Source organism: Aedes aegypti, chromosome 1, assembly GCF_002204515.2.
Source record: "Aedes aegypti strain LVP_AGWG chromosome 1, AaegL5.0 Primary Assembly, whole genome shotgun sequence".
In the NCBI taxonomy this organism is placed as follows: domain Eukaryota; kingdom Metazoa; phylum Arthropoda; class Insecta; order Diptera; family Culicidae; genus Aedes; species Aedes aegypti.
In genome coordinates, this window is record NC_035107.1 from 28,035,879 (window position 1) to 28,060,539 (window position 24,661).

General features: G+C 36.2%; 1 protein-coding gene across 2 annotated transcripts in view; it reads left to right on the forward strand.

Moving 5' to 3' along the window:
- Positions 1-24,661, forward strand: part of LOC5566204 (gamma-aminobutyric acid receptor subunit alpha-6) — a 130,649-nt gene that overhangs the window by 4,890 nt on the left and 101,098 nt on the right. The window contains exon 1 of one of the 2 annotated variants that reach the window (XM_021839248.1): positions 16,141-16,550. The exons of the other annotated variant lie outside the window; for it this stretch is intronic. The gene's annotated coding sequence lies outside the window, so the exon portion shown is untranslated. Of the gene's footprint in view, positions 1-16,140; positions 16,551-24,661 lie in introns of those variants that run through there. 2 annotated transcript variants of the gene reach the window in all.

Consider the following 24,661-nt stretch of genomic DNA (forward strand, 5'->3'; position numbering starts at 1 on the left):
AGCTTGCTATAAATTTTGAATCACCCTCTTCTGACATATCTTGTCTACACTATAATTTTTTTAAAGTTTAATCGAAGCAAGCTTTGTGATTCAGTTTATTGTTGACAACTTGTTCAATGTCAGATTTTTCTACGTTTGTCTTCCAGGTGATTGTAATTAGAAACTATTTTTTATAATGTTTTGTCTTTCTTTTCAGGTTTATAAGCTAGGAGTTGAATATAGCTAAACAAGGCGAATAAAATCAACGGACTGACTTTATTGTGCATCTTTTTTAATTATTATGTTGTAACTGTATTAGTGGGAGCCAGGCCAATAATCACTGCTCAACAAAACAATACGGAGATAGAGAAAACATCTATTGAAGCATTCGTTATCCTTATTGATATAGCAAAATAAATTGAGACATCTTCAATTATGTGATTATATGATATTGCAATGGACGATTAAATGTATACGTCTAGAGATGTGATTCTGGGAAAACATTGGTCAAAAGCTATCTAACCCGCGAGTCGTGTCTGGGTTGTGGGACGACTCGAATAGGCTTCCAATTGAATTATATTAGGCGCCTTACGTCATTTGAGGTGTTAGCCTCTCCCAGAATTACCCTAGATGTTGGATTTTTTTTTTTTGAACCTGTGTTACTCTGACACAAACCCTAGGTTCAACCTAAATTCCTTCACTTTCGGTTATTTCTGGAGTATTCAAATCAGGTCAAACAGTAGATATAATTTAACTATATTTGCTCTAAATATCGTAGTTCGGCATCGTAATGATTGCATTACGGACAAAGACAATACTCATATGCCGGTGAAGCTCATATTAAAATGCCGACCACATACTTTCCCGACACTTTGCGACTATTTTCACGCAGTGGGAGGCTATATTATGAAAGATGATCTATATTGGAAGAACTGCGGAGGACTACAATGATATCTATTCCAACGATGCAGCATATGATCAAAATATCCCTTTAACTGAGGACCTAAAATCGAAAAAGAAGTGTATTAAAATGAAAAATAATAAATTTCTAATTAGCTTGATACTACGAAATGCACAACAAGTGAAAATTCTTGACAGTTAAATCAACGAACGCAAATCCTTACCTACTAAGATGTTATTATAAAATCGATAGGCAAGGAATGTCAAAATCCAATCACCCCTTGCTGTTTTATAGCTAGCGTAAAAAGCTGGATAGGGGGTAAAGTTATCCTAGTCTATTTGGAGTTGAAGCAGATATAAGAATGAAGAGGATTTCGAATTCTAGTCCATTCTAGATTGAGCTTAAAAAGACCTTAGTCAATAAAAGACCAAAATGAAGGTAGGTATTTCAGTTCATTTGGCACATTATCTAGTCTATTACGAGATGTAGGAAGTCAGCAGAACTTTAGTCCATCTCCTTAAATAATAAAGAGATATGCATAGGGAACGAAATGTTCTAGTCTGCAATAGAAAGACCAGATGAAGGAGATACGTCTCAGACCATTTGGCAATCCACAACATAGAGAAATTGATCTAAATCATAAATTTAATTTTATCTTGTGGTAAAAGGATACAAAACATTTATTTAACATAAAACAAAATTATTTTGAAGTTTTTTTTACTGATTGTTATTTTTACTAAATTTCAAGAATGAAGCAATACTGCGTAAGAATGATTATCAAGAACTAGAAAAAAAAAACGTTTTATGATCAATTCAAAATGTCTACGGTATAGGTCAAAAATCTCTGTTTGGGAAAAGAGATAATAAGTATTGAGAATGTCTAAGTATATAATATTTTAATTTCACAAATGATGATCAATTTACTGCGTATTTATTTCCAACCACATTTAGATTACTGCGCTATGAAGAGGGAATTACAAAAGAAGGACCAATGGATCAAAACCAATGCTGGAAATATCGTCATCAATCATAGTGTGGCTTTGCTGATCACACCACTAAAGCAACACAACAAGCAAGAAATCAAAATATTCGATGAGACTTGAAATTTGATTTAAGATAAAGTTTTAGAGATCTTTGTCATGTATCTACTAAAAATAGGGTATATTAGTTACGAAGGAAGACTCTATGAACGTTTTATATATTTCAATTTGGTTCTGTTGTTGTATAAAAAAAAAGTTATTTCATATCATATTACTATTTGAAGAAAGGGAGAGATGTAGTAGGCTGAGATGAGGAATAATAAGACAATTTACACCGTCTTCAGCCAAAGGCTGCACAGACTGAACGATCACTAACATTAGGCAACGGACAACACATAACACCCAGTAGTCCAGCGATGAATTTTTCGTTTGACGAAAAGTTTCCAGCGACCGGAGTGGGAATCGAACCCACACCCCGTGACACAATACGCCTAAACGACTGACGCCGCTAACCGCACGGCCACGAAGCCCCGAATGTAACAGTAGGCTGAGAAAGTAAACGTACAATAAATGTCATTAATATTATAGTTCTCAACTGAACATGTTGTGTTCTCACATTACTACACACATGAATAGCAATATATTAGAGTATACAGGGGTTTGCGCGCCTTACTAATGATTTTTTCAACACCAATATTTTAAATACTTTCCCCAGGAAATCGACAATCCTTAAGAATGTTTAAGTTTATCAATAACGCTTGAAACGTCCGTTTAAAACTTAATAATTCATGAAGTTGGACTTGTTGCAAGCTACGCTTCACAGAGCCAATACCGTGACCTGCTCTAATTCCGTGTTTTGCCTAATACCGTGTATTTGAGAATTATGTGAATTTCTAGCATATTGTACAATTTATTTTTCTAAATGATTGTCACAAACATTAGCACATTAAGTAGTATTTAGAAAGCCATGACAAACTTGAACTAAAGTTGCACACACAAACAAACAAAAATAATGTTAGAATGTAATCGCCTGGTGCCAACACACGGTATCAAGGCACGGTTGCTTATGTGTTCCAAATACCGTGTTTCAGTTATAATTTAAAAATGGCGAAGTGAAATATATATATTTTATTTCCCGAATCAATCATGCAAACCTCAAAACGTTGTTTGATACAAAAGTTTTATTTTTGATGCGTTTCGTTCGTTCAATTGAGAGATGTTTCAAAATGTGACCCGGCAGTCGGAGTCAGATGCACGGTATTTGAAACACTAGTATCTTTAACAACATCAACTGTAACTATGGTTAAAATTTTCAAAATAGTTCAAATCATATTTTTTATGCAAAGTATATAAAAAGGTCTACTATAGAAAACATGAAAGACTTGAAAATAATCTTACGTTATTTTTATCTGATCGATTGAACCTTGAGTTTGTTTAACCTCGCGGTAATAGAGCATGTCACGGTATATTAACCACTACCACCAGGATACTGGCTCTTCAAACCAGAGCAATTAATCACGATTTGTGATTGAAAGCTGTGATTAATTTGCCATAACGAAGTTCAAAATATTTTTATATAGGATTGTTTGTTAATCATCAGTAATATTCATCATTATCTAGTGTTAGTATATAACCCACTGATTGCATACTTCAAGTCGATCAGTGCATATTTTCGGGTATTTAATCATTCGTTATTGAGTTATAAATTGATTAATCAAATTAATAATGATTAATGATTAATCAAAGATAAATCATAAAAACAATAATTAAATGACATGAGACGCCCAAAACACCTTTAAGTATGCAACGAATGCATCAAACTCTTTAAAATTTATCGGTACACTTATGATTAAAAAAACTGAATCAAATAGCTCTCATCATGATTTTTGGTTCAATCATCAATTTTTCAATCATGATTAATTTAACGCTCTGCTCTTGAACCATCCTTATTTAAATTCGGTCTGCAAAACAATGAAGCTTGATTAATCGTCAATAAATTTTGAGACTCACTATAAAGGGGGCTCCCGACTCTTATGGGGCTACTTCAGTACTCGTCGTAATTGAATTCGGAACTATCGTAATTTACGAATCGATACACGCAGTTTCAAAGACAAACTGCAATCTTGATATTTACGGAATTTCGTTAGAAGACGACAGAAAAACATAATTTTTAAAAACTACCGTAAAACAACATTACATATACTTCGCGTATGGATTAAATGGAAAAAATGATGTGAAATTTGCGATTAAATAACACGTCTTCTAGGTGAGAATCGAACTCACGACTCCCTGTTCACTAGACAGGGCGCGTTATCCAAACACTACGAGAGAACTCACGGATGCAGAAGTTAACCTGAATTCGATTTCAACTAAATAATCACACACTACTCGCCAACGACTTGTTGGACGAGATTTGTAAACTGCAAGCTCACAATGAGTCGCGACGTTCACAATATAAATACGATAAATCAAGCGTGTGCTAGCATTAGGGCGTAAGTCGCATCATCGAATTCTCTTCATCGTTAATAAAGGTGACAAGACACAAGTTTGTCACCATTTTTTTACCTCAGGATGGCATCGCTGCCAAGCGTACTGAAGTGAAAAAATGCTAACAAAACCGCATCTTGTCACCTTTTGTGACAGAAGAGAAGATCGATGAAGAGAAATCGATCATGCGACTTACGCCCTTAATCTAGCACACGCTTGAAATGATAATTAAAAAAAACTATTGTTTTGAAATTGAAAATTTTGATCAAATTTGACATTAGGCATGTAAGGGTTAATCATAATCACTAATCATACTGAGTTTAATCATTAATCATCTAAAATTGTAATTTAATCATAAGGGTTGTTCATTTAAGAAAGTGGACACGTGTTTTTTACAGTAAACTGTTTATTTTCGAAGTCATAATCATTAATCATACTCTAGCTTATAAATCAATCATAATCATTAATCATGACATAAGAAATTTCAATCAATAATTTATAATAATCATAATCATTATTCATGATAAAATTGAATGTAATCATTAATCACTTAATTAATCATTGCGACCCGTTAATCATTAACGCTCTGGTCCAAACTGGGAAAGGGCCTGCTTCAAAGCTTAGTGTTCTTGGGAGCACTTCCACAGTTATTGGCTGAGAGCTTTCATGGTCAATGGACCATTTTTAAATGTGGGTATAGTGTGGCAAGCATGAAGATAGTCTATGACCAGGGATGTCGAGAAACTTTCCTTTACAAAAATGTCCTCGACCGGCGGTATTTGAACTACAGACCCTCAGCTTGGTCTTGCTGAATAGCTGCGCGTTTACCGCTATGCCTACCTGTGTTAATGCTATTGCCTCAAATTAATCCAAATCATGTGTCAATTACAGTTTCATAAAAAAGTGTTAAAAAGAATGTAGATATTCCGATGAGTTGGAAAATTACCAAAATAAATTATACCATTACCGTAAAATCATAGTTCTAGAATCCATAAATATAGTTTGATGGAAATTTTAAACATGTAAGACCATGCTAAACGTCATAGGAATCAATTGCGTCGCTCATAGACCTTTGCTAGTTGCAAATTTTCTCGTAGTTTCGTACTTGCCATAGAATTCCTAGGCTGGCTCTTTCAGTCATCTAGGAGAAGTAGCTTGCCAAAGGGTATCGTTAAACGGGATAAGTTTAAAAGTTTTTCGGAAGAAAATCTGATTATTTTTCAGATTTTTATTCTATAGTTCTTAAACAAGTTTTCTTCATATTGTTGGCATTAGCGTGGTGATCTACGTGCATTTTCACACAGTTGTTAACTGAGAACATTCATTGCCAAAGTTTTCATTTTTGTATTCGTGTATCGTGAGACGGATACGATGAAACTCTATCCCCAGGGTAGTCAATGAAATTAAAATTACGAAAAGATCCTGGTCTGACCGGGAATCGAACCTAGACAGCTTCAGCTTGACTCTGCTCTGTAGCCACGGGCTTTAGCACTGGGCTAAGGATGTCCCCCAAAATACTAATACTCGTATAATTTATCGATTCTTGTTGATGGATTACATAACAATTTATTTTGAATGTATGTGTATTAAAGTGGTTCAAAAAATCGTTTTTGCTCCACACCGCCCATTCGATTCTAGATCAAATTCTGAGTGTCCTCCCAAAATTTGAGCTCATTTGGATGAAAACTGAGACTGCAGAAGCCCTTCAAAGTTTAATAAAAATTACAATGAGAAAGGCAACTAATTCATTCAATCGGTCATAGTGTTTGTCCATGTGCTCTTGGGGATTAGAGCAACGTTGATACTGTGAGGTACAATTATCAGCTAAAATTTTGCCGAAGACCATTTTCAAATCTAACGCCTCAGTAATTAGTTATTGATTCATATCCAGTCACAAATTCTTCAGCAGTGCTCATTTAATTTCTGAACAGGCAACATTGCTGCACCTAGCACGAAAGATAGCACGCACTAATCATGGCTACTATGTATTACAGGTATGTTCCGTTTTTATCACGTTCCGATTTCGTCAACAAATTATTCCGTTTTTATCAACACAAAAAATTGATTATATTTAAATTTTCATAAAGTTCCAAATATAAACTAAATAACTTATTTTGAAGCAATCGAAATGCTTTTTAATAGCTCAGAGTTGAATTTTCCTCATTTTGTTAATAATGAGCATCTACGATACATGGTAGATGTCAAGTCATTTACGATTCAATAAGGTTTGACTTCTTCTTATGCAATTATTCAATTGGATTTTTCAAACGTAGCATGTTCTGTTGGACATAATTGGACCATCCTTCAACAACCGGGAGTTGCTCTGGCCACGTCCTAGCAACAACTGGAATTTGTGATTAGTTAAATACGTACTTAAGAGAGTTGCAGAACCCTCTTCTTTTTCTTATAAGATATGGCTTAAAAAAATTTTCTATGTAAATTTGATAGACATATATACCCCCCTCCGCCTGTGGTATGAATTTTTGTATGAAAATAAAAAATAAATTGTATGGCACTTAAGATATCTCAAATCCCCCTGCCTGTCCCCATAATCGCTTACATGATTAATGGACGATCCCATACATGTTCAGCTCTTTTTGATAAGGGATGCACTTGGGAATAAACTCAAGATTGTTTGGGAAACGGCAAGAGGTATGATCAAGTTTATTTTATTCTTAATAAGACTGTCGACCTTGTCGTAGTTTGGACATTACCTTCTATCTCCCAAACTCGATAGCATTGCACAAATTATAGCAAACAGCAATTGATTAGATCCTGTTCCAAGGGGTAGGGGAAGAGATCCAGCAAAACTAAGAAATCTGTAGAATACTTGTTTTTAATTAATTATGATTCGTGGTTTACCAGCCGAAAGAATTTTGAAAACTACCGAAAAACTAAACATTACATATACTTTGCATTTGACCATTTAATCCATTGGCAAAGTATATGTAATGTTTAATTTTTCGGTAGTTGTCAATCTGTAGAAGATTTTGTTGCCAGAACGGCCTGATAGACTTACATAGTTGTTTCATTCTTGCATTGGTCAAATGTTGTGACGTGTTTGAGTGAAGGAAACGTTTTGGAAAATTATCTGTAATAACTGTGTTCGTTGTGACAGTTGGGAGTTTTGGGAGCTCGCAATCTAAGCCAGCTGTCTCCTCTCTCTCAGTTATTTAATATTATTTTTACTCAACAAAAAACTACAACTTAAGTTAGTTTATTGCCAGTCTATTTGTGATCTAACGTAAAGTTCCATACGCCATGATAGCGGAACGTCAACGGAAAGCGAAACCGGTTCACCAGCATGAATCACACCATCCTGACTGAGCTGTCAACGAACGAAAGTGAACCAAGTCTGGGTCGACAAGCATGCTACAGTTCATGCTGGCGAACTGGTTCCGCTTTCCGTTGCCGTTCTGCTATCATTGCGTTTGGGTCTTAAAGCTTAAAGGCGATGGTGGTGCTGTTCTAGATTGGCGATTAGTGCATCCTTGTCGAAGTAGAAGAAAAATCACCCCAATCATTTTACTGTTAAATTTGGCAATTCAAAGCACAGAAAACCGCATAAAGTATTCATTTCAATTGCAAAACTTTCGCAACATAACTCCACATTTGTGACCAAAAATGCAAAAAATGTACCGTAAAATGGGGTGAAATTGATAAATTTTGAGAGACTCTGTTCTATAATTCTAAGTAGGGTGCATGTCTTCCAAATATTTTTTAAACCTGTACTGAATCAAAGTGTATCGAATTATACAAACGGAATTTTGACAAAATCTTATCTTATAACAGAAACATTTTTTAGAATTGGAGTTTTTGATTCCGATGTGAAATTGATTAATTACTGCAATAGTTTTCATGTATTAAAGAGATATGTTATTCACTAAATTTGAGCTCACGAAATCCAAATCAAATCTCGAAAATCTTACAACTTTTTGATAAATCGGTCAAATTTAGAATTAAATGTTGTTAATTACAGAATACACCATATTATACGCCTAAAGATAAGCAATTTCTTCAGAAATTAGTAACTCGCTCATTAAAAGAACATGTTTTTTCTCTGAAAATTAATTTTAATTCTCAATACTGATTTAAAACTGGGTTCACTAAACATATCTGGAATGTATGAAACAGTTTATTAAAATGGTGCTTTTATACAGACCTGGCAATAATCGACTGTTTGAAAAAGAACCCTTCAACACTTCATCAAACATTTCCTAAAAAATCTGTTTTCCATGGTATAATTATCTTGAATGTCAAACCGAATTTAGGAACATCAAGCGCAGCTATCAGGTCATCATTTAATTTTTAATAATTCAAATCGGATCATAGTTCTCTTGACGGTTTATACATGAGGGTACGGGAATGATCAATTTCTCCCCACTGATCAACTACTCCCCGAATTATGGTACCTTGGCAAAAAAAAGCTCTCAGTTGATAACTGTGGAAGTGTATATAAGAACAAGTTGAGAAGAAGGCTCTTTCTCAGTTGGGATGAAATGCCATAAATAAGAAGAAGAAGAAGAAGAAAAATAAAGATGAAGAAAAATAAGAAGGATGAAAAGTAAAACAAGAAGTTGTTTCTTGTTTAATCTTTCTTTTTAAAAAATTATCTGCTTGCCCCACTTCCTCGTAGTTATTTTTACAAATATGGCGTACCTTGTGATGCAAAAGACATTTATGTGATTATCATTTTAATATTCTTTATTACATTTATTGAAATTCTAACTAAGAAAACTAGAACTATTAATCATTTATAATAAAATCATATTGATTGATAGGAGTCTGCAATCAACTTTCATTGCGAACCTATAAGAATGAACAATCTAAATGCTCCTTACAGCTCTTAAACGTCGATACTGTGCATTAATATGATGAAAATGTGTATTATCCTGACGAAACTACAATTTTCATTTCAAATTTGTAAAATATTTTGTCTAAGAAAATTATTCCGTTTTTGTCACGGTTCCGTTTTTGTCAACTGAAAATCGTCGATCGTGTTGATAAAAACGGAACATACCTGTACTGCATATACCCAGTGAACAGCCCAATAATTATAGCCAAAGTTTTACAACTCATTCAAAAATCAACAACTAATTACTGGGGCGTCTGATTTAAAAACGGTCTTCGGCAAAGTTGTAACTGATTATAGTATCTCACAGAATCAACATAGTTCTAATCCCCAAGAACACATGGGCAAACACTATGACCGATTGAATGAATTGCTTGCTTTTCCAATAGTAATTCCCATATAAACTTTAAAGGGCTTGTGCAGTCTTAGTTTTCATCCAAATGAGCTCAAATTTTGGGAGGACATTCAGAATTTGATCTAAAATCGAATGAGCGGTGTGGAGCAAAAATGATTTTTTGAACCACTCTAATGTGTATACAATCCACCTCCCACTGACCGGCAGTGCTTTTATGGAAGAAATTTGTCTGCAGCTATTTATTGACACACGGTGAAATCTTCATAGATGCAGACAATTTTAGCCCTGGCGATTAAAGGTGATAACTCTACTACAATTCCAACGACCCATTTCAAGAATGGCTTACGCGCTCTAAAATTTATTTTTAATTTTCATACAAAATATCTTACCTTGGGGGGGGGGGGGGGGGGGGGGGGGTTGAAAATTGTCTTACGTAATTAATGGACCACCCCAAACCTAGCACAGGACGTGACAGCTCAACTAAGACTGCCCCGTTGCTTTTCAGCCGATAACCTTGACGATACAATAACCAGTGTTACCAGTATCCTTTTTGAGCAAATCTTGTGAACAAATTGAAATATCAAGGCGCATAATTTGATTGTTTCTTACACGCTTCATTCATTTACTGCAATAGAGGATGCTTTATTATTTAAAACTCAGGTTGATATTCAAACCCGGCGATATTTTTAGAGAAAATTGACACAATTTCCATAATATTGGTCTAAATGAGGTATTTTTTATATTTTTTAGTATTGTATGAATACATGCTTGGAACTTAATATGGCATATAAATAGATTTGTAAATATAAATATAAATGATTCAATGAAAATTTTGCAAACTTTAATCCATGAACTAGCCGGGCTAGCAACAAAGTGCCCTGTTGCAATCCAACTCAACGATGTGAAAGTAGGCTTTTGCCAAAACGACCAATGAGAAGTGGTCTTTTTTGACAGGTTTCGTTTTTGTACTTTGACCTGTCTCGTCTTGTCTTAGCCCCAAACTAGCTGGACCAGATAGTTTCTGACCTGAGACGAGACTCGCGGAGACGGTCTTCTTTTTCTGCGATTGCTGAGTTTTTTCTTATTCTACTCAGTGTTTACATCAATCTTGCGCAAGCCGTTCAAACACTCACAATTAGTTACTCATGCTGATATCGATTCTGATCATGTCCCTGTTACATTTCAAATATCCCATGAAGCGATTCTCAATCCTATCAGCTCCACTTTCAATTATTTTCGAGCCAACTGGAATAAGCATAAGCATAAGCATTGATGACCGTACAATTCGTAGTTGCTACTCCGTGATTGACCAGAATAATCGAAGCTGCACAAGGAACCAAGAGATGTAGCTTGGGAGTAGCGTTCCATCTTCAATGTACATCTTGTAGAACTCTAAACATTGAAAAGACAATAACGGCGCCGGCCACGGCCTTACGGTCATCGGGGAAGGGGAGAAATATTAGTGTGACATCCATTGCTACTAGAGACCGAGATCACCTCTGCGTCTCCTTGGTTGTCACGGGAAGGAGTTTTGTTAGTGGGAATCATAGCTGCATGATCAGGATTCACCTTGGTAAGTGATGCGATTCATGCACCTCAGTTCAAAAAATCACCTATCAGTACTCTGAAGACAACGTGAAAATACGGTTAGTCGACACTTGTAGCGTCGAACCATTCAAAGCTTATTTTTGTAATGAAAAAAAAACAGGTGAAAGGAAAGGTATGGGGTTTTAATGTTAATATGCAAGTGTCTATGACGACACTTACCGGACGAACTGTTTATAATTTGTGGAATCAATTCATTTAAGCAACATTCCCACCGTTGTCATGATAAAAATACCTTTCATAATACATTGTAAATTTAAAATAAGAGTATGAAACGAGCTCACCAAAATGATCATCCATCCTTGATTAAGCTGCTGTAGATAATTTAATAGGCATGTTTATTTCAAAATAGCAAGATATCGCTCCAGCGACGCAAAAATTTGAGCTCGATTGCACTCGTGCGAACTAAAACAAGACGAGAAAAAAAAGTCCGGCGGCGCGACGACGCAAAGAAAAAAAATGATTTTTCTGGTAGAGATGAAACGGAGCCAAAACTCCAACCCTCAAGAGCACAAATCTAGAGAATCAGACAGCGGTTCAAGCTGAAAACCTGATCGATTGGCTATCATCAGCGAGTACCATTCGCCCTCAGCCCGATCCACTGTACGGCTTTCCAGACTCGTCCTCCTGAAAATTTAAGGTCCGGCTTCGATGCATCTCCACCTTTTGCTTGGGCTTTAACGAAGCACTGCCCAGCAGAACGCGTGCAGAATAAACCGTTTCATTTCCACTACACTTTTTCTAGACACTTTTCCTTCAAAAACTACACCAGCCGTTTCACCAACCGAATCTAATAATTTACGAAGACGAAAAATTGTGACAGAACAATTTTCACCACATCCGTTCGAGCGCGCTGCCTACTGCGATCACTCTTATTTTCGAGCCGACATGAATATAAAAGAAACATATATTGACTCTAATCTTGATGTTAACATTTCTTTACAAACCAAACTTGATTTTGACAATGCTCTTGAAACTTTAACAAATTCCATTGTTGAAGCCAGGAGCATTGCAATTCCAAAATGTGAAGTAAAATTTGAATCCGTGATTGAGGTACCGCGGGGCAAGTGGGAACGAAAAAAACGATAGTTCAAACAAATTGTTCAATAAAATTTTCGAATGTCAATATTTTTCAAATCCAACAACACAATCACGTTTTGGCAACATATTTGCTGGTGTGTGCATGAAACTAATCGAATAATTTCGAAATTGTGAAAACCTTGGAAGAAAGTTTTAGAATAAGCCAATGGACGCAGTTACCTAGCTAAGCGGGGCAAGTGGGACACATCCAGTTTCATGCGTCAATCCACATCAGTAAGTCAACCATTACAATAATAGGATTGATAAGTCATAGATTTTTAATTTTAAGTACATATTCGATGTACATATGGGATCAACCATAAAATTACGTTACGTTTTAGGAAGAAACACTTTATTTAATAGTATGTCACCTCACATTTAATATTAACTGAAAATTCTTCAAGAAAAGCGTAAAGAGGAATAAAACATGTTCAAAATATATCATTTATAAGTTGTTAATTAAAATGTAGCACATAAACAATCAATAATTGACTAAATTATAAATAAGTTTTGTTATTATTTATATGCATGGCAGAAAACCACCTTATGGGATGGAATTTTTTTCCATCACTACTTAATTTGGTAGAAATAACAAATAAAGTTCAAATAACATAAAAAAGTAATCTTTCTCATGATGCATTTCTAATTTTAGCTGTGTGTTTGTTCAATTTTGAAGAATAACAACACTTTTCTTCTCCCTCTTATGCAATTACGTAATTTGAGGTTGATCTTTTTTGATAAAAATCATTTGTTTGAATGTTTTAGTGCTACTCTCTAGCAAAATGTTTAAAACGTGTACGAAAAGTTTTGATTCTGGTTTTTGTTTTGATAGGTCCCACTTACCCCAGGTACAAATATATTTTGGGGTAAGATAGACCATCGAAAATTTCATATGAAATGAAAACAAAATACTGGTTCATCGTTAGCAGCTTGTAATAATACTAAAAATTATAGCTTACTGATGGAAATTCGATTTAAAAAAACATTTATTTTTTGCGAGTCAATGCAAGACGTGCAACGTGTCACAATTTGTCATGCAAGTTGAAAATGGCGCTGAACTGACAACTGTAACATGAACCACATGGTAATAAAAATAACAATATGTTTAGTACTAAATACATTCCTTGTCATTGTATCACCAACGTTCTAGAAGAATACCCCCATGAAAAACTTTTCCTAGCTGAGCTATGACGAAACGCCCCACTTACCCCGGATTCTCACTTGCCCCGGGGTACCTTATAGACAATGATCTTAAACTCTTGATCCGCCTTTAAAACGTGAGGAGAAGGCAATTTCAACGCACTTGCGATCCTGCTATGAAAATTATATGGCAGGATTTGCAGAATAAAATCAAGACACGTTTTGCACAATTAAAAAACAAAAATTTTGACAATAAGATTTCTCAATTGGACCTTGGCTCTAAGCCCTTTTGAAAATTATCTAAAATTTTGAAAAAACCTCAGAAGCCAATACCGGCATTGAAAGAGGAAAACAAATTATTACTAGCTAATTGCGATAAGGCTCAAAAACTGGCTATGAAGTTTGAAAGCGCGCACAATTTTAATTTAGGGACTTACTAGTCCAATTGAAAATCAGGACTTCGAAAATATTCTCAATCAAGAGAACGTTTTCGAAAATGCATGTGAGACTGAATTGGAAGAAGTGAGAACTATTATTAAAAAAATCAAAAATATGAAAGCTCCTGGTGATGATGGAATTTTCTACATCCTCATCAAGAAACTTCCAGAAAGTAGCCTTTCATTTTTAGTTGATATATTTAACAAATGTTTTCAATTAGCATATTTTCCTGACAAATGGAAAAATGCTAAGGTTGTTCCAATTTTAAAACCAGACAAAAATCCTGCAGAAGCTTCTAGCTATCGTCCAATCAATTTGCTTTCCTCCATCCCTCCATCAGTAAACTTTTTGAAAAGGTCATTTTGAACAGAATGATGACCCACATCAACAAAAATTCAATTTTAGCCAATGAACAATTCGGATTCCGCCATGGACATTCGACCACTCATTTACTGTAACATGTAACAAATTTGATTCGTTCCAACAAATCTGAAGGCTACTGGTCATGCTCTTCTAGACATAGAAAAAGCATTCGACAGTGTTTGGCATGAAGGTTTGATCGTAAAATTGAAAAACTTTAATTTTCCAACATACATTGTTAGAATAATTCAAAGCTATCTATCAAATCGTACACTTCAGGTTGTAACGACTTTTTACTGATCCGCCTGGAGATTCCATAGGAATCCCGCAGAGAATACGACTGACAGCATTTTTAGTACTATCTCTCAAGAAAGGGGGAGATTGCTACGCTCGCGTTACGGAATGTATGGCTCCACTCGAAATTCTCCGGTACCCCAAATTCAGGTAGCATAACGGATTGAGTATGAGTGCTTGCTAGGTGAGATAGCTCACCCCCAAACGATATGGATCGTAATAGGGATCGCGGCACCTACTCTTGAGAGAAAAAGAGAATCCCCGGATCGTGGTTTCACGTGGCGGTTTATGATTGGCCACTTTTTGTCTGCATTAGGATCATCCGATGCATCACACGATAATCCGTTGGGCCGCGAATTGATGGTTGAACCTAGATGAGGTAGTTTTTGGGTGGAAGCCCTCAATCAGTTTTGTGAAGTCGAGCGAGCTAGACTGAAGTGATTTAAAGTTTGCTAGTGCCTTGAAGTTATTGTGGCTTATTATAACTTAGGTAATCCGTAGTTAAACCTATTCAGTGGATTTAGTTTCCCATATTTAGGCGAGAAGATAATTTTTCTGGTCAGATAATATCTCACAAAATAAAATTGTGTAGTTTGCAGAACACAGGATACCAGCATACATACGAAAATTAGCCTCTTTAAATTGTGTGCTTAGTTAAAAAAGCTGTGGTAAGCAAAATAGCGATTAAACATTAGTGGTGTAAATCCTAATATCGTTGTCGGGTAGCTTTCCCTTCAACGAAGGGTTTTTTCTTTAGTTCCAAAAAACCATCAAGTGCTACGCGTATAAGCCTCACCACCAAGCGTCTCGGGCCGCATGCGCCTCAGCCAGCAACGCTGCGTACTATTCCCATTGCCCACGTGTATACGCCTTCCGACGCCTTCGTCACGCTGACGATCCTCGCTCACCCGTGCTTTCGTCCTTCGGCGCCAGGGTAGGGGTTCCTGGGGTAATATGCACCACTTAAGGAAAACGTCCCGAAATGAACACTAAATGACATGTATGTAGTGTTTTAATACACGAATCCAGTTGGTTTGGGTTCTCCCTACATGGTGTTGGAGGAATTTCGATCATAATTACATTAGATTGTTGGATAATTGAACTTTTTTCAAACACTACTTTTGCGTGAATTAAGATTGATGCGGGGCACTATGCACCGCTTTTTGGGGCAGAACGCACCGCAACATTGAGGCACGACGCACCTAAACAAAGGGGCATGATGCACCACAACAATGAGGGAAGATGCACTATCGTGTTTTAAACGTAATTTTATTTATCGTAAAAACACGAATTTTGGATGATTTTCGTCCACAAGATGATACAATTGCGCATAAATATGCTAATAAAGACTTCAAATGACCCAACTTTTATGATTGTAGTTTATTTTGGAATGGATCGTTCTGCCCCGACCAAAGGAGTGCATGTTGCCCCAACCGGGCGCTTAACAGAAAATGTTATGGAAATAGAAATCGTTATGTTTTTTTCGCCAAATCATGTCATCAACAACTTACCCAGTCTCTAATCATCTGTTTTGTGGTGAAAGGTTGTAAAAATCTCTTTTCATCGCCTTCAAAACAACAGATGAAATGATCGGGAAAGTTACATCAGAATCGTGTTTTTCGAGTTTATTGTTCTATCTCCCTGTTAAGTTTGTCAAAATGCATCAAATTCTCAGGGTGTCAACAATTCGCCACGTTTCATCAATCCGCATAGCGTTTTTCTCTCAAAACTCGTTTATTTCAGAGAAATTGACAAGGTGCGTTTTGCCCCGGCAGTGCATATTACCCCAGGAGCCCCTACGCTCAAGTGGAACGATTGGCGCGCAAGCCCCCAGTGGACGCCGTTTTCCAGCCTGCTTTGATGCAACAGCGACTGCCGTCGCTCTTGACTGGAACAGATTCGTCGCATCACACGGTTCACGCACGAGGAGAGCCAACGCAACATTTGGTCGTATCAAAGACTGGCGCGTGACACCGTCGGAAAGAAAACTTGTTGCATCCAGTGCGGCTTATCCATCGCACGACCAACGCCGGTGCGACACAGTTGAATTCATCGCCAGCACACAATTTGTTAAGAACCGTAAGTTTAAAATTAGATCCTTTGAGCTCAAGGTAGGGCCCTCCCACGCAAAATTGTAAACTAATTGTAAAATCACCCTATAGGCATGAATAGACTATCGCTTCCTTTACCTAATTGATTGTAGCTTACACTTGTTTCAATTTAGAGTTTTTATTCGGAGATCCTTTTTTCATTTCAAAATTCGTAGGTACTTCGGTTGGGGTTGTCGGATAAGACCGAGTGTTTGAGCCACTAGTAAAACTCGCCCTTGGACAGAGTCTCATAGCCGGACCTGTGAAAAGCGTCAGCAGTCTCCCTAACCCGGGAGTGGCGCTTAAACTGCTGTACGTTGTGTGCACAACAATAGTGTTACAAGGTTAATTATCAGAACTCCAGGTCTGAAAGACTTCCTGTAAGAGCTGGTGTTCCTCAAGGCAGCATTTTGGGACCAATATTATACAATATTTTCACATCTGACTTACCTGAGTTACCTCAGGGATGTCAAAAATCTTTGTTTGCGGATGACACAGGCCTCTCCGCCAAAGGACGAAGTCTGCGTGTCACCTGTAGTCGATTGCAAAAAAGTTTAGATATTTTTTCTTCATACTTGCAGAAATGGAAGATTTCTCCTAATGCTTCCAAATCTCAACTAATAATATTCCCACATAAACCAAAAGCTCTTTATATGAAACCTTCAAGTAGACATGTTGTCACGATGAGAGGGATTCCAATAAATTGGTCCGATGAAGTTTAGTATCTAGGACTCATGCTAGATAAGAATTTAACTTTCAAAAATCACATTGAGGGCATTCAAGCCAAATGTAACAAATATGTAAAATGTCTCTATCCACTTATTAATAGAAAATCAATACTTTGTCTTAAGAACAAGCTTTTGATATTCAAACAAATTTTCAGGCCAGCCATGTTGTATGCTGTACCAATATGGACTAGCTGTTGTAATACCAGGAAGAAAGCTCTGCAGAGAATTCTAAATAAAATTTTGAAAATGATTCTGAAGCTTCCTCCCTGGTATAGTACTAATGAGTTACATAGAATATCCAATGTTGAATCATTGGAGCAATTTTTTTTTCTGTCTTTATTAACGACATTTTTAGCCCTGGGCTAGTTCATCTCGGGACCAACGGCTTTGCTTCCCTTCCGAAGGAAGTCGTTACTGAAAATTTTTAGTGACTATCTCGGAGATGGGATTCGATCCCAGGTCCTCGGCGTGAGAGGCGTGTGTTCTAACCACTACACCAGGTCCGTCCCCCATTGAAGCAAATGTCAAATAAAATCATTAATAATTTCAGGCAAAAATCGTTGCAATCTTCCATTGCCACGATTAATGCGTTATATGTTTAGGTTAAGTTAGGTTAAGTAAATTGAAAATGTGTTTTTTCTCTTATAAGCAGGTGAAATCAACTCACCTGTAAAAAATCTGAACTACTACGGCAAATGATATGTAATACAGTAAAAACCCGATTTTGTCAGTCCCTCGATGAATTTTAGGCTGATCAAATAGGGAACCTGACAATATCGGGTCATTTTATTTTGTTCCTATTTTTCAAATTTTGACGTGTTTGATGGTTACATAGACTTTCAAGAAGGCGATGGACATGGGAGTAGACAGTTTTTTTGATCAGGGGCTCCCCCTCCCTTACATTGGTAATATCGATTTTTAGCACTTAATAAAAGGCATTGCCGTTGCCCCCTCTGGCTACGCCCATGCGTGCATGACATCAAACATCATCATCAATTTTAATGTAAACGTGGTAAAACATGACGATAACAATTTTTTTTTGACAAATTTAAAATAGGCTGACAAAATCGGGTCAAAAAGCTGACAAAATCGGGGGCAGACAAAATCGGGCCAGTATTGTATCTTGTAAACAAAATGTTAATAAAATCTTAAATTTGTTTTACCAAATTAGGATGATAGTGTTGTCTAATAACACAGAACACCTAGATATAAGAAATTAATGTAATGTTTGGAATGTGACTAATAAAGAAATTCAAAAAAAAAATTGAATTCTTTCCCAACCAACGAGTTATTAATCGATTAAAAAAAAGCTCGCAATTTCAAAGCAATAAAACTCAGTTCGTAAAGTTACCAATGATCCGGAAAAGTATCAGTATATGTGCTCACATGCAGAAAGTATGCTGATACTTTATCAGCTACGTCAGTGCATCAAATTTCAATGACGGCCTACTTCGCCTTAATGCAACCACAAATTCCTATTAAATTTATTAACAATCTTTTCAATTTCAAGTAGCCTTCAAAAGATACTGGACGTGAGTTACGGCTTCTTCCATCCGAAATTATGTCAGCATGCCACAGAACTATATCCAAACCATATTGTGGATTGGTTGCCTTAAGTCAACGACCTCGAGAAAAGTCAAATTTCAATGATAGCAAATCTCAATTTGTTCTCTTTCGAAACTTCCAAAAAGCAAACAGACCACAGTCCCTCGGTCAACAAACTATTCTCCATTGAATCGAATTTTAGCCAACACAAGTCGTCGATATTGCCACGACATGAACAACCCATTTCACAGTACAGAGTACATCCCATGCTGCTCCTGAAAATGAGTGATGTTAAATCAGTCGGAAACTAATCGGTCCATTCACACCACTCACCACTCGACTCATACATCACCTCATTCCATCACCCATTCGTAGCCAAGCTTTAGAACGAGATCCACTCTCTTGAAGACTGAATTAAAAGCCATTTAAGCACGTTCCTGGCAGGCATAGTTGCTTCTTAAAAAAAAAACGTTTCACAGGTACTTACCCCTTTCCCCTTTTTCACTTCCGTCGCCATCTATTTGTTCCCGATCCGATGTATCGTTTTCGTATGTGATGAATTAGGATATGAAGGACGAAAGCCTCCTACAAAGCACCGCTTGATGGTGCAGAAAATAAAAATGAAAGAAATTTGTTCCCTGTGAAAGCCGGGCAACCTTACTCTACTTAGGCGCTTTCTTGTTTTGTCTCTTTTGCTGAAGCTTTCTTCGCACTTTCACTAGCAGGCGGTCGTGCATGCGAAGCACATTACCTATTAGGCTTTTAAACGATTCTTTTTAACGATCGGGGATTAGTTTGAGAAGGAAGGAGTACAGATCCAATTTCAACGGCTCAACTGCCGTGAATCGCAAGTCAGTCCCATCTGCATTTTCGTAAAATTTGAGTTCAGTTCAGTTTTCATCATCTTTTCCAATGCTCTTTCAGCTGCACTAATGAAATAATATGATTTGTTCGGAAAAATTAGGAAAAAACAGCAAGTCAACTTGTCCCATAATGAAAAGTAACCGCATATCAGTCCCACTACAGACTTTCGCACCATGGAACACAAAAATGTAACTTGTTTTGATCATCTTTATATTTTTCTCGAAAAGATATCATAGTGATAAGCAAGTTGTGAAAGTTTCATTAAAATTGGAACATGATCTAATCCTCTGGAATTTTTTGAATATTCGTATGGAAAACGAGTTTGAAAACTTCACAGCCCATTTTCTCAATGCCTACTTTTTACTGATGGGACTGACTTGCGATTCACGGCAGTCAAGGTTGAATAAAAATTGACATTCTATGGTTTGTTAAGTTTTTCTTTCTTCTTTATGACGTTACAAACCAACTAGGATATAGTCTGCTTCTCAGCTTATTATTATTTTTTTTATTTTTCTTTTTTTTTAAGACCCACCACTGACCCCCACACCAAAGAGCTCACACAGAGAGCCCCCTGGTAGTGGACACTTACTTGTATAAAACAATTTTAAACTAATACGCGGAGGTTTGAATAACATATACAAACAGTGTGAAATCCCAGTGGAAAATTGTTCCTTTGAAAGGATGCACAGACATAAGGAATATATAACAGATTGATAAACATATTACAAACTACAGTGATAACGATTGTGGCTTAATATTACAAAAAGTAAATAACTACGAGTAAGAAAAGATGCAGGTAAAAACTAGCATGAGCCAGAAAAACCCTACATTATTAAATGGTTGACACGTTACAGTAAGTAATCATTTACATTCCTCAGTAAATGTTGCTTGAGCTTGCTTTTAAAATGAATGTTGTTAATTATGTTTTTTAAATCATTTGGAAGTGAATTAAACTATAAAGGGCCGTAACTGGTGATACGTTCTAGCCCCAGATTCGTGTATGCTCTGCTTCTCGAAAGCTCAAATGCATGTCTAGTATTATGAATATTTAATCTATATGGAAAAGAAATGTTGTGATGGAAACTGCGGTTGTTCAAAGTATTGTGTACATACATAATTGTTTTGCAATCGCGCAATCCAAGTACGGGGATGACTTTGTGATTCAAATTACTGTAGAGCGAAAATGTTGGGAAGAATGGAGATAAATTAAAAATGACTTTCAAGCATCTGTTCTGCAAAACCTGTAATCTCCTAATTTTCGATTTTGCCGCATGACCCCAGACAATAATGAGATACTGAAGAATTGAATGGATACAAGCATAATGAAATTGCATTAGTACATCTTTGTGCACAAAAGAACGTACTCTTTTCACTAGTCCACATAACGACACCATTTTACCTGATACATTTCTTATGTGGCAATCCCACGAAAGGCAAGGATCCAAATGCAAACCCAAATATTTGAAAGATGAAACTTTTTCAAGATGAACATTTCTGACGCATGGGTTAGGATGTTGCGGTATTGATTTACGGGAAGAATGTAAAACCACATGCTTTGTCTTTGCCAGATTTAACGAAAGACGATTGCCATTGAAGTATTCTATGAGACTCTCAAGATCCTTTTCAATATCGTTGACAATTAGTTGAACATTTGCCTGCGGGTAAAACAATGCAGTGTCATCCGCAAAAAGTCTTGGAATTCCTCGAAGTCTTAAGTTACCCAAATCATTAATAAAAACTAAAAACAATAGAGGACCAATGTTACTCCCTTGGGGCACTCCAATATCAATTGGGCGTAAACTACTACGAACGCCATTTATTACAACAAATTGCTTCCTATTTGAAAGATAACTTCTCATAAGATTGTTTGCGATTCCTCTTATACCACATCTGTCGAGTTTTTTCAGAAGAATTTCGTGGTTTATTGTGTCAAAAGCTTTTTTCAAATCAATGAAAAGACCTCCAACAATGTTTTTTTGATCTATTTGACTGATCAATTCATCAATAAGCTCAATAATTGCAGTAGTAGTTCCACAACCTTCCCGAAAGCCGTATTGAAATTTATAAAATACATTGTTGGCACACAAAAAACGTACAAGCCGGCATGTTAGAAGTTTCTCCAAAATTTTGTTCAGGACTGACAAAGTAGAAATTGGGCGATAGTTAGAGGGAACCTGTTTGTCTCCAGATTTGAATACAGGTGTAACTTTTGCGATTTTTAGAATATTGGGATAAGATCCAGTTGTTATCATTTTATTGAAGAGCTTAGCCAAGATTACTGAGAATGGCTCTATGTTAGCTTTCAACAAATCTGCTGGAAAGTTGTCATACCCTTTGCTTTTTCTCACATGAAGCTGGCTTATCGAAATACGAACTTCGTTCGTGGTTGTTGGTCTGAGAAATATAGTGTTGCTAACATGTTTTGCAGTTTTTAAAAAAATCATAATTGTCATTTGGCAATTTATCGGCCAAATTGTTTCCAATGCTGGAGAAAAAGCTATTGAATACTTCGGCAAAATCATACTCTGAATCTAATCACCGTCCATCTTTAAGTAACTTTATTTGTTCGGTCTCCTTAGAACGGCCAAATATTTGATTAAGGGTTTTCCACACATTGGCATGACTAGAACTTTTCAAAATGTTTTCGTAATATACTCTTTTGCATCGTATTTTCGCATTTTTAACTTTTTTAGAAACATGAGCCAGCATTTCAGTATTACGTCTATCATTGGGATTGATTTTGTGTTTTTCAAGATAATTACTTTTTATTTGTATCAATCGCCAGAGGCCATAAGTCATCAATGGGCAATGTACTCCTTTAATTTTGACAATTTTAGTTACGGTTTTAGTACACTCAAGCAATAATGAATTATAACTTGTGACAAGAGTGTACAAAGTAGCATCAACATCGTCAGTGATTTGAAGATTATTTAACAAGATTGAAAATTGGGTTCGCAGTTTCTCGTGATCTACCATTTTTATTTTAAGTTCTTGTTGCCTTTTACCAACACCGAAAGGAAGAGACTAAATCACAGGAAGATGATCACTCATATCGCTAAACATAGTGTTATTTTGGAATTGTGAAGCAAGATCCATTGGACAAATGCAGTGGTCTAAGATATTGTTACTTATTGGGCTCGTTGGAATAGTATTTGCACATAAATATCCGTAAGATTCTAATAAATTTTTATAACGAATTACTATGTTGTTGTTTTCCATGTTGATTGGAACGTTTACATCGCCAAAAAGAAAAAATGGTTTAGACGACGTGGAGGTTGATAACCAGCCTTCTAAAATATTTTGAAATTCATTGTAATCAAATGATGGTGGACGATAAACACCGACAACATTGAGAAAGTTGCCACGAAATTTGATTTCTAAGTGCACGTAGTGCAAGCCATCAATAGTTTTGTTGTCTATCAATTTATATTCTAAAGATGTTCTCATAAAAACAGCTAACCCACCAGACGAACTATCACGGCATGAGAAAAAAGCACGGTAACCAGGAATGTTATAAACACAAATATTCTCCATTTTCAACCACGTTTCACCGACAATTATGACATCAATATCTATTTTACACTCATTCACAAAATAAATCAATTCATCAAATTTCTCAAAATTATTCATTCCTCTTACATTCCACTGGAACACATTCAAACAGTTGTAATTCATCCCACAATTTTGATTAAAAGCATTTAAACTATTATAATACTTATTTACAATCATATTCGGTAAGGTATCCATTTTAAACATTTAGGTATTTATACTACTAATCGAAATTATTCGTGAAATTATTTTACTGTACATTTTTTCTACGCTTAGGTGACGGAGAATGCCCAGAAGCATTAGCGTCATCAGGCCCGTGTGTAGACAGCAAGAAGCGATTCATAATACGACTAAGATCTTCTCTGGTTTTAACAATCTCTGGTTTACTGCCATCATCTTTCTTAACCAACACAACTCCGCCCCTACCAGCCCAAACGTACTTAACATTCAGCATTTCCTGGTGCTCTCTAAGCTCTTTCAAAAGCTCCAAAGAGAGAGGAGACAACTCATCTCGTAATGTTACGTTCATCGGTTTCCCATTAACATTGAACGTTTTATCGATGGCTGTTGAAAGTAATTTTCCAAACTGTTTTTTCTTATTGAACACTGCCTCTTTTGATTCACTATCATGGAATACAATTCTAATAGGAACCAGCTCGTTACTAGCTTTGGTGTTGACAAAAATACGCTCAGCAGATGCTACAAGTTCAGAGGGATCTCTGAGTCCTAAGTACAAAAGTATTTTTTCCACTAACTGCAGTACATTTTCACCAGGAACAGTAGGAATACCCCACACAACAGCTTTCTTAACCAAGGATGCTCTGTCAGACCTATCCACATTAGCTTCTAACTTATGTACCATACCCTGTAACTGATGCTGCGATTTTTTCAAATGGTCTATTTCCTCTTTCAACTTTTCATTTTCTAGCTTTAGATCCTTAAAATCGGTGAATTGTCATCATCAAATTTAGCAGATAAAAATTCTTGGGATTTTTCGATTGAAGTTGTGATTTGTTTAACGTCTGCTTTAACCGACAGCATTTCCTTAGCAATAGATGCTGAAACAGTTGCTTTCATTTCAGCAGCAAACGAAGACATCAAGGAGTGATTAGTATTTTGCATAGTTACGATTCGTTGATAAATAGCAGAACAATCAGATGAACAAAAATATTCGGTATCCCTCATACGACGCACAGTATTTCCAACAATGTTTTTACATTTAAAATGAGAACTCGTTAAACAGTACATACACGTTAAAAATTTGGAGCTATCCGTATCTTTTTGAGAACAAATATTGCATATATAAACGTCATCTGTATCCATTATGCAAAGTTTAGATGAAAAAGCAAGCTGAAGCAAAAAAATATCAACAAACAGAAATGTAAATAAACAATCTATATGAGGAGCAACACGA